The sequence below is a fragment of the Amblyraja radiata genome, chromosome 10 (assembly GCF_010909765.2).
Source record: "Amblyraja radiata isolate CabotCenter1 chromosome 10, sAmbRad1.1.pri, whole genome shotgun sequence".
NCBI lineage: Eukaryota > Metazoa > Chordata > Chondrichthyes > Rajiformes > Rajidae > Amblyraja > Amblyraja radiata.
Genome location: NC_045965.1, coordinates 22,493,939 through 22,506,456, shown reverse-complemented (window position 1 = coordinate 22,506,456; position 12,518 = coordinate 22,493,939).

The following is a 12,518-nucleotide window of genomic DNA, read 5'->3' as shown; positions in this document are numbered from 1 at the left end:
AGGCAGTGTAATAAGTGGATCACGACTAAACTATAATTTTCTTAATCAATCAATCAGACTTTATTGTCATTCAAAAATACACCAACAAATGCAAGTGTGAACGAATTTTTAAGCAGCAACATGCACTCCAACCTGCTGATTGATTGAAAGACAATGATTTTGTGGCTGTACAATCTTGAAATCAGAAACACAGGGGCAAGAATGACCGACAGTAACCATCCTGTCCACTCACCTGTATGCAGTCTTGCCTTCAGATTCAAGCACCTGGGGAGAAAAATCTCATGTCAAGGCATGCAATAGATTTAAACTTCCAGAAAAAATGATCAAAGATTCATTCTAGTATGGACTGAATTGTCCACATGTAGAAGACTGCATGGTCTGTGATAGAGAAACAAGATGGATGAAACAAGATTCTCGTTTTCCTGCCTCCATAATTCCCCATTCTCATTCTGAACTGCTGCTGTGGCTTTGTACATTACAAGACCCGACAGAAGCACCTTGTCAACTGCCTGGGTAATAACTGTCTCAGTCAAAGTCTCTAATTTTAAACAGCAATTCATTTGTAAATTCTGACCTGTTATTCTCTTATTGATCTATACTGTTATTTATCTATACCCCTTCTCTGTCACTGTTTGCCCACCCTGCTGAGCATTTCCAACATTGTTTTTCATAGAAAATAGGTGCAGGAGTAGGCCATTCGGCCCTTCGAGCCTGCACCGATTCAATATGATCATGGCTGATCATCCAACTCAGTATCCTGTACCTGCCTTCTCTCCATACCCCTTGATCCCTTTAGCCACATCTAACCCCCTCTTAAATATAGCCAATGAACTGGCCTCAACTACCTTCTGTGGCAGAGAATTCCAGAGATTTACCACTCTCCGTGTGAAAAATGTTTTCCTCATCTCAATTTTCCTCATTTTCATAACTTTTTCATTGTTTTATCTTCTGCAGTTGAAGGTGGTAAGTATCCCGTTTTCCTTAACCAGATTTTTGCGTGTCTACCCAGGCTCATGCTCAACACTCCTCGGGACCCTACCTTTGTTGTACTCTAGCCTTTCAATCGTGCAAGAAGAGTGGGCGTGGAAAGGATGTTTCCACTGGCGGGAGCCTCATAATTAAAGGGCGTTCTTTTAGAAACGTGAGGAAAAACTTCTTTAGTCAGAGGGTAGTAAATCTGTGGAACTCATTGCCAGAGGGCTGTGCAGGCCAAATCGGGTATATTTTTTCAGCAGAGATAGACAAATTCTTTATTAGAACGGGTGTCAAGGATTATGGGGAGAAGGCAGGAAAGTAGGATTAGGAAGCAGAAAATCAGGCATGATTGAATGGCGCAGTACTCTCGATGGGCCGAATGGCATAATACCAACCCTTCACGGGATCAAATTCACTCGTCATTGCTTTGCCTATCTTGCCAACAGATCGATATTGTTCTGTAACCCGAGAGCATCCTCCTCACAAAGCCCACCACAAATTTTCACGTCACCTACAAAGAGCTAATTATTGTACCTCCCACCTTCACATCCAATCAATAGTACATCCGAGCAGCAAGGATACTAAGGTCCTCGCTTCTCCAGCATTTTTGTGTACCAGCAAGGATACTAATACTGATCCAAGCGGCACACACCAGTTAACAAGCTTCTAATCCAAAACCAAAGCGAGAAAATGAGCCGACTTCAAATAACACGTTTGAGGGATCTCTGTGATGTTTATGTAAATCACTACTGGGACATTTTGGTGTATTTCTCGTTACATTGGTAAGTATACACATTTTTTAGGGGAAAAAACTCTCTTCGTCCTCCCACTCGGCAAATATTGTCGCTCTAAGCTTCCATGGGGAGCAATTAACAAGAGAAGCAGCCAGTGCCCGGTCAATGGCCACATGTGGCCACCAGGCCTGCGGCCCAGGCCACGCACGGACTCACCCACCCCACCGGTCAAATTACCTCGGCCAACCGCGTCACCGTGCGCTCCATCCGGGCGGATCCGCAGCGCCTGGGCCTTGACGTGGAGCGGGGCCGGCTGCAAGTGAAGATGGAGAAGACCGCGTTAATATCACGAGGCTGAGCAGCGCTACAAATGCACACAGGGCCCGCGTCCTCAGCATGTTGGATCCTCATCACAGAGTATCGGATGTCCCTACCAACATAAGCTCATCACTGGGACGGCGCCCGCGTCCGCCACCCGCCCATAAACCCACTCTCCACCAACACAAATACCCACCTTCATGGTTCCAGCAGCAAAAGGGCGGGCTAGCCCCGGCAACCGGCTTATATACCCATCCCCGCGTGGAGGCTCATGGGATCCCTGAAATGGGGCGGGCTCTCCATGCGGGGCCGCAATCCCATTGGATCAGGAATACAAAGGTGGCTGACTATTGGGCACTCATTCTGTCAATCAACTGCTATTCTGACCCGTTCGGTTTTTAAAAAAGAACGGTCGCGCCGAGCAGGGGTGCGGTGTCAGCACTGCGCGTGCGCCAGCCCGACCCAGCCGAAACCAAAGATACTAATAGCGGATCGTTGGATTAAACTTCACGTTCGACTCCTCCCATTTCCTCCAAACACAAGGCGTAGCCATTGGCACACGCATGGCCACACACATGGGCCCCAGCTATGCCTGCCTATTTGTCAGTTACGTCGAGCAATCCTTACATACCAGGGCCCGACCTCTACCTCCGCTACATCGACGACTGCTTTGGTACCGCCTCCTGCACCCACACACAACTGACTGACTTCATCCACTTCACCACTAACTTCCATCCGGCACTCAAATACACCTGGACCATTTCCGACACTTCCCTACCATTCCTTGACCTCACTATCTCCATTGCAGGTGATAGACTTCTGACCGACATCCACTATAAACCCACTGACTCCCATGGCTATCTGGACTTCTTCCCACCCTGCTTCCTGTAAGGACTCCATCCCGTACTCCCAATTCCTCCGTCTACGCCGCATCTACTCCACGGATGAGGCGTTCCACACCAGGACATCTGAAATGTCCTCATTATTCAGGGAACGGGGGTTCCCCTCCTCCACCATAGATGAGGCTCGCACCAGGGTCTCTTCCATACCCCGCAACACTGCTCTCTCTCCCCATCCCCCCACTCGCAACAAGGGCAGAGTCCCCCTAGTCCTCACCTTTCACCCCACCAGCCGTCGCATACAAAAGTAATCCCCCGTCAGTTTCGCCACCTCCAACGTGACCCCACCACTCGCCGCATCTTCCCATCTCCCCCCATATCTGCCTTCCGCAAAGACCGCTCCCTCCATAACTGTGGGAGATTTCAATTTTCCACACATAGACTGGGAAACACATTCTGTAAATGGGCTGGATGGGTTGGAGTTTGTAAAATGTGTGCAGGATAGTTTTTTGCAGCAATACATAGAAGTACCTACTAGAGAAGGGGCGGTGCTGGACCTCCTGTTAGGAAATGAGACGGGTCAGGTGGCAGAGGTATGCGTTGGGGAACAGTTCGGGACCAGTGATCACAATACCATTAGTTTCAATATAATTATGGAGAGGGTCAATCAAAAAGTAACTCCTGACTTATTGGAAGAGGCAATGAATATTGAAGCTGACTCACAAAAATTAATATCATATTTATATAATAGTATTCTAAATATAGACCTACCATCGACAGAGGTACTTAGAGAAGAGTGGGAACGGGAACTAATGATAAAAATTACGAAGGTTAAATGGGAAAAATACCTGATATATATTCACAAATGTTCAATTAATGTAAGACATAATTTAATTCAATTTAAAATTGTACATAGATTATATTACTCAAAAACAAGATTGAACAAATTTTATCCAAATATATCCGCCACTTGTGATAAATGTCTAGCCCAAAAGGCAACTATAACACACTCCTTAGTCTCCTGCATAAAACTTTATAGATTCTGGAATGATATTTTTGAAATATTTACAAAATTATTCAAGACAAGAATGGAACCTAATACTGAAATGATTATATTTGGCGTAATGGAAGATGGGAATAAATTGAACACATCTCAAAATCTATTCCTTAACTATGGTTTAATAATAGCAAAAAAATTAATTCTTAAATTTTGGAAAGGTACATCAATACCAACGCTTAAAATGTGGATTGCAAGTATGTTGGACACCGCTCATCTTGAGGAAATGCGATTCCTCCTAATGGATAAATCAGACCAATTCATAACGAGTTGGTCTCCATTCGTCGTTTTTTTGGAATCATATGGTGCAACACAATTGTAAAAAATAACTGTTTCAGGACTGGACGAGGGTTGGTCAAGACTATAAATAATGATCTCCTCTTTTTTTTTTTTTTTTCTTTTTTTCTTTTTATTTTTTTTTTTAACTTTTTTCATTTACTCGTTTTCTTTTTTCACACACTATATATTTCACATCTTTCTATCCTTTACTATCTAACTTCTTTTTCTTATTCTAATCTTTTTTCAGTGTAACAAAAAAAAAAAAAAGAAGTTGTACATAAAATGTATTATGAAAATATATATTAGGCACTTTGGTGCCATATGACTGTACTTACTTCTAATAAAATAAAATATAAAAAAAAAAAAAAAAGATAGGGCTCTAGGGGCTAGTGGAGTCAAGGGATATGGGGAGAAGGCAGGCACGGGTTATTGATAGGGGACGATCAGCCATGATCACAATGAATGGCGGTGCTATCTCGAACGACCGAATGGCCTCTTACTGCACCTATTTTCTATGTTTCTATGTAAATATTGTTGCAAAGCTTTACTAAGTGTTGAGCCTTGTCTGGGTTTCTTGAATATCCAGGCACATGTTGCATAATTCATCTCTGTTTACTTGCATCTAGAAACTTTGTCAGATACATTGTATTAGTCACTGTATTATTTGGTTAGGGAAATGTCTATCATGTACTGTGTTAATCGATATTGGTTATTGGACTGTATAGAGACCACCTCCATGTGGTTGGGCCCCTCAAGGTTTGGGGACCTATAAAAGGTAACTCCCACGAGGTCCTGTGTCGATCTTCTGGAAGAGCGCTTGGGACTGCGTGACCTTTTGAAGTGTCTCTGCTTGCACGAGGCTAGAAGGGCTTGGCCAAGCAGATACAAGGATCGAACCCGCGGTGGTTAGGTGTAGTGGAGGGGAACTGTTATTGTGTTTTCCAAAATAAAGTTTAGTTACGCAAAAAAAAAAAAAAAAAAAAAAAAAAAAAAATTATGGAGAGGGTCAGAACTGGACCTAGGGTTGAGATTTTTGATTGGAGAAAGGCTAACTTTGAGGAGATGCGAAAGGATTTAAAAGGAGTAAATTGGGACAGTTTGTTTTATGGGAAAGATGTGGAAGAGAAATGGAGGACATTTAAAGGTGAAATTTTAAGAGTACAGAATCTTTATGTCCCTGTTCGGTTGAAAGGAAATAGTAAAAATTGGAAAGAGCCATGGTTTTCAAGGGAAATTGGACACTTGGTTCGGAAAAAGAGAGAGATCTACAATAATTATAGGCAGCATGGAGTAAATGAGGTGCTTGAGGAGTATAAAGAATGTAAAAAGAATCTGCGCATGTTGTTCCATTGTTTAAAAAGGGGTCTAAGAGTAAACCTAGCAATTATAGACCTGTTAGTTTGACGTCAGTGGTGGGCAAATTAATGGAAAGGATACTTAGAGATAATATATATAAGCATCTGGATAAACAGGGTCTGATTAGGAACAGTCAACATGGATTTGTGCCTGGAAGGTCATGTTTGACTAATCTTCTTGAATTTTTTGAAGAGGTTACTCGGGAAATTGATGAGGGTAAAGCAGTGGATGTTGTATATATGGACTTCAGTAAGGCCTTTGACAAGGTTCCTCACGGAAGGTTGGTTAAGAAGGTTCAATGGTTGGGTATTAATGGTGGAGTAGCAAGATGGATTCAACAGTGGCTGAATGGGAGATGCCAGAGAGTAATGGTGTATGGTTGTTTGTCAGGTTGGAGGCCAGTGACTAGTGGGGTGCCACAGGGATCTGTGTTGGGTCCACTGTTGTTTGTCATGTACATCAATTATCTGGATGATGGTGTGGTAAATTGGATTAGTAAGTATGCAGATGATACTAAGATAGGTGGGGTTGTGGATAATGAAGTAGATTTTTAAAGTCTACAGAGAGATTTATGCCAGTTGGAAGAGTGGGCTGAAAGATGGCAGATGGAGTTTAATGCTGATAAGTGTGAGGTGCCACATCTTGGCAGGACAAATCAAAATAGGACGTACATGGTAAATGGTAGGGAATTGAAGAATGCAGGTGAACAGAGGGATCTGGGAATAACTGTGCACAGTTTCCTGAAAGTGGAATCTCATGTAGATAGGGTGGTAAAGAAAGCTTTTGGTGTGCTGGCCTTTATAAATCAGAGCATTGAGTATAGAAGTTGGGATGTAATGTTAAAATTGTACAAGGCATTGGTGAGGCCAATTTTGGAGTATGGTGTACAATTTTGGTCGCCTAATTATAGGAAGGATGTCAACAAAATAGAGAGAGTACAGAGGAGATTTACTAGAATGTTGCCTGGGTTTCAGCAACTAAGTTACAGAGAAAGGTTGAACAAGTTAGGGCTTTATTCTTTGGAGCGCAGAAGGTTAAGGGGGGACTTGATAGAGGTCTTTAAAATGATGAGAGGGATAGACAGAGTTGACGTGGATAAGCTTTTCCCACTGAGAATAGGGAAGATTCAAACAAGGGGACATGACTTGAGAATTAAGGGACAGAAGTTTAGGGGTAACATGAGGGGGAACTTCTTTACTCAGAGAGTGGTGGCTGTGTGGAATGAGCTTCCAGTGAATGTGGTGGAGGCAGGTTCGTTTTTAACATTTAAAAATAAATTGGATAGTTATATGGACGGGAAAGGAATGGAGGGTTATGGTCTGAACGCAGGTGTATGGGACTAGGGGAGAATACCTGTTCGGCACGGACTAGAAGGGTCGAGATGGCCCGTTTCCGTGCTGTAATTGTTATATGGTTTATATGGTTATAACTCCCTTGTCAATTCTTCCCTTCCATCTCGTACCACCCCCTCCCCGGGCACTTTCCCTTGCAACCGCAAGAGATGCAACACTTGTCCCTTTACCTCCCCCCTCGACTCCGTTCAAGGACCCAAGCAGTCGTTCCAGGTGCGACAGAGGTTTACCTGCATCTCCTCCAACCTCATCTATTGCATCCGCTGCTCTAAATGTTAGCAGATCTATATCGGTGAGACCAAGCGGAGGTTGGGCGATCGTTTCGCCGAACACCTCCGCTCGGTCCGCAATAACCAAGCTGACCTCCCGGTGGCTCAGCACTTCAACTCCCCCTCCCACTCCGTCCTCTCTGTCCTGGGTCTCCTCCATGGCCACAGCGAGCAGCACCGGAAATTGGAGGAACAGCACCTCATATTCCGCTTGGGGAGTCTGCATCCTGGGGGCATCGGGACAGAGCTACCAGCCTTGGAGGGCATCTACCACACGCAGTGCCTCAGGAAGGCCCTCAGCATCCAGAAGGACTCATCACACCCCTGCCACGGTCTGTTTCAACTACTTCCCTCCGGCAGACGTTACAAGGCCTTCTACGCCCGAACCTCTAGACTCAGGAACAGTTTTATCCCAAGAGCTATAGCGGCTCTGAACCGGCCCTAATGAGTGCCCCCCCACCCACCCCCTTTGGACAGTCTCCCTCAGATGGTCACGTCAATCAATTCAGCTTGTTTATTTATGTATTGTATTTATTTACCTTTCTTGTACATCAGTGGAGCTGCATACTAAATCTCGTTGCACTGACGTGCAATGACAATAAAAGATATATTATTATTATTATTATGAACATCGAATTCTCCCAATTTTGTTAGTCCTTGCTATCTCCTCCCCTTCCTCAGTCCCCCTGCTGTCTCCTCCCATCCCCCAGCCTTCGGGCTCCTCCTCCTTTTTCCTTTCTTGTCCCCGCCCCCCCACCCCCGATCAGTCTGAAGAAGGGTTTTGGCCCGAAACGTTGCCTATTTCCTTCGCTCCATAGATGCTGCTGCACCCGCTGAGTTTCTCCAGCTTTTTTGTGTACCGTTGGATTAAACTGTTGACCAAAGATCCTCTAGTATCTGTGCTGTTGACCAAAGATCATAGAGCGGGTAGACAAAAATGCTGGAGTAATTCAGCGGGACAAGCAGCATCTCTGGAGAGAAGGAATGGGTCACGTTTCGGGTCATAGAAACATAGAAATTAGGTGCAGGAGTAGGCCATTCGGCCCTTCGAGCCTGCACCGCCATTCAATATGATCATGGCTGATCATCCAACTCAGTATCCCGTACCTGCCTTCTCTCCATACCCTCTGATCCCCTTAGCCACAAGGGCCACATCTAACTCCCTCTTAAATATAGCCAATGAACTGGCCTCGACTACCCTCTGTGGCAGAGAGTTCCAGAGATTCACCACTCTCTGTGTGAAAAAAGTTCTTCTCATCTCGGTTTTAAAGGATTTCCCCTTATCCTTAAGCTGTGACCCCTTGTCCTGGACTTCCCCAACATCGGGAGCAATCTTCCTGCATCTAGCCTGTCCAACCCCTTAAGAATTTTGTTAGTTTCTATAAGATCCCCTCTCAATCTCCTAAATTCTAGAGAGTATAAACCAAGTCTATCCAGTCTTTCTTCATAAGACAGTCCTGACATCCCAGGAATCAGTCTGGTGAACCTTCTCTGCACTCCCTCTATGGCAATAATGTCGTTCCTCAGATTTGGAGACCAAAACTGTACGCAATACTCCAGGTGTGGTCTCACCAAGACCCTGTACAACTGCAGTAGAACCTCCCTGCTCCTATACTCAAATCCTTTTGCTATGAAAGCCAACATACCATTCGCCCTCTTCACTGCCTGCTGCACCTGCATGCCTACTTTCAATGACTGGTGTACCATGACACCCAGGTCTCGCTGCATCTCCCCCTTTCCTAGTCGGCCACCATTTAGATAATAGTCTGCTTTCCTGTTTTTGCCACCAAAATGGATAACCTCACATTTATCCACATTATACTGCATCTGCCAAACATTTGCCCACTCACCCAGCCTATCCAAGTCACCTTGCAGTCTCCTAGCATCTTCCTCACAGCTAACACTGCCCCCCAGCTTAGTGTCATCCGCAAACTTGGAGATATTGCCTTCAATTCCCTCATCCAGATCATTAATATATATTGTAAATAGCTGGGGTCCCAGCACTGAGCCTTGTGGTACCCCACTAGTCACTGCCTGCCATTGTGAAAAGGACCCGTTTACTCCTACTCTTTGCTTCCTGTTTGCCAGCCAGTTCTCTATCCACATCAATACTGAACCCCCAATGCCGTGTGCTTTAAGTTTGTATACTAATCTCTTATGTGGGACCTTGTCGAAAGCCTTCTGGAAGTCCAGATACACCACATCCACTGGTTCTCCCTTATCCACGCTACTAGTTACATCCTCGAAAAATTCTATAAGATTCGTCAGACATGATTTACCTTTTGTAAATCCATGCTGACTTTGTCCAATAATTTCACCACTTTCCAAATGTGCTGCTATCCCATCTTTAATAACTGACTCTAGTAGTTTCCCCACTACCGATGTTAGATTAACTGGTCTGTAATTCCCCGCTTTCTCTCTCCCTCCCTTCTTAAAAAGTGGGGTTACGTTTGCTACCCTACAATCGTCAGGAACTACTCCAGAATCTAAAGAGTTTTGAAAGATTATTACTAATGCATCCACTATTTCTGGAGCTACTTCCTTAAGTACTCTGGGATGCAGCCTATCTGGCCCTGGTGATTTATCGGCCTTTAATCCATTCAATTTACCCAACACCACTTCCCGGCTAACCTGGATTTCATGACCCGCGGTCCCCTGCTATTTCCGGCAGATTATTTATGTCTTCCTTAGTGAAGACGGAACCAAAGTAGTTATTCAATTGGTCCGCCATATCCTTGTTCCCCATGATCAACTCACCTGTTTCTGACTGCAAGGGACCTACATTTGTTTTAACTAATCTCTTTCTTTTCACATATCTATAAAAACGTTTGCAGTCAGTTTTTATGTTCCCTGACAGTTTTCTTTCATAATCTATTTTTCCTTTCCTAATTAAGCCCTTTGTCCTCCTCTGCTGGTCTCTGAATTTCTCCCAGTCCTCCGGTATGCTGCTTTTTCTGGCTAATTTGTACGCATCATCCTTCGCTTTGATACTATCCCTGATTTCCCTTGTTATCCACGGATGCACTACCTTCCCTGATTTATTCTTTTGCCAAACTGGGATGAACAATTTTTGTAGTTCATCCATGCAGTCTTTAAATGTCTTCCATTGCATATCCACGGTCAACCCTTTTAGAATTAATTGCCAGTCAATCTTGGCCAATTCACGTCTCATACCCTCAAAGTTACCTTTCTTTAAGTTCAGAACCATTGTCTCTGAATTAACAATGTCACTCTCCATCCTAATGAAGAACTCAACCATATTATGGTCACTCTTGCCCAAGGGGGCACGTACAACAAGACTGCTAACTAACCGTTCCTCATTACTCAATACCCAGTCTAAAATAGCCTGCTCTCTCATTGGTTCCTCTACATGTTGATTTAGATAACTATCCCGCATACATTCCAAGAAATCCTCTTCCTCAGCACCCCTGCCAATTTGATTCACCCAATCTATATGTAGATTGAAGTCACCCATTATAACTGTTTTGCCTTTGTCGCATGCATTTCTAATTTACTGTTTGATACCATCTCCAACTTCACTACTACTGTTAGGTGGCCTGTACACAACATCCACCAGCGTTTTCTGCCCCTTAGTGTTTTGCAGCTCTACCCATACCGATTCCACATCCTCCAAACTAATGTCCTTCCATTCCATTGCGTCGAGACCCTTCTTTAGATCAAAAGTCACGGGAAAGGGAAACGAGAGATATAGACGATGATGTAGAGAGATATAGAACAAATGAATTAAAGACATGCAAAAAAAGTAACCATGATAAAGGGAGCGTCACCTATTCCTTTCCTCCACAGATGCTGCCTGTCCCACTGAATTACTGCAGCATTTTGTGTCTACTGTCAACCACCATTTGGTCTGATGGAGGTCAAGGGAGTTGAATTGTCAGAAGATATGAATAAAAAGCTGGAGTAACTCAGCGGGTCAGGTAGCATCTCTGAGAAAAGGAATAGGTGTCGCTTCTTCAGATTGTTATGTGCAGATGGTATAGAACAATGAAATTGTTACCTGCTGCCGCTTTATAAGCATACTAATAGACAATAGGTGCAGGCGTAGGCCATTCGGCCCTTCAAGCCAGTGAAAGAGTTAGTTATTAATCGATTGTTCTCATATTTAAGCTTTCCTGTTGTAAAAAGCCAATTGTGTTGCATGATGGGATTTGGCCAAAATCATCATGATAAGGTTTTTTTACGTAAGTTGAATAGTTCACAGCTCTCTTACAAGTTTTTAATGTAAGTTGAACAGGTTAATCAGATAAGGGGCCCGAGGATGCCATTGGGATGACTGGCTTTTGGCAAAGAGGGAAAAACAACTCCACATTTGGAGGTGGCTGATGGTTCCTGGTACATTACCTCATGCAATTGATATTGTGTCTGAAGGTATATTAACCCCAGTTTTCTGGTATCTGTGTGTTGTTGCTAGAGTACTCAGACGTAAAACTGTTGCCTCTGGGTCTCTAGGTCCACACCCGTCAGACGTTTAAATTAAAGCTTTGTATGGTCTTAAGAATTTGTACTTTGTCTATGTTTAAAGTGAACATTTTCACCAGCACCGCCATTCAATGTGATCATGGCTAATAATCCCCAATCAGTATCCCGTTCCTGCCTTCTCCCCATATCCCCTGACTCTGCTATCTTTAAGAGCCCTATCTAGCTCTCTTGAAAGTATCCAGAGAACTGGCCTCCACCGCCCTCTGAGGCAGAGAATTCCACAGTCACAACTCTGTGTGAAAAGTAATGATACAACACAACAATTAAATATACAATAATGCAATATAATAAGTAATATTAGCAGTTCGCTTTCCGCTGACTGGTGAGCAGACAACAAAAGCTTTTCAGTGTACCTCAGTACACGCGATAATAAACTAAACTGAACTGTTATCAGGCAATTGGAATGCCCTTTCACCAACTAGACAGTGGTACTGACCTCCCATCTATCTCAGTGGAGACCTTCAAACTATCTTTAATTGGATTTTACTGGTCATTATTTGCACTCAATATGACAGTCTCTATGCAGCTGTTATCAGGCAACTGAACCATCCTACCAACAACTGCTCTGAGTTACCATCTACCTCATTGGAGACCCTCAGACTTTACTAGCTTTACCTCGCACAAAACGTTATTCCCTTTATCATCTATCTATACACTGTGGGTGGTTTGATTATAATCACGTATTGTCTTTCCGCTGACTGGTTAGCGTGCAACAAAGGCTTTTCCATGTAGCTTGGTACATGTGATAATAAATTAAACTAAACTAATACCCTTTATCCTGGATCTGTACACTGGACGGCTTGATTGTAATCCTATATAGTCTTTTCACTAACTGGATC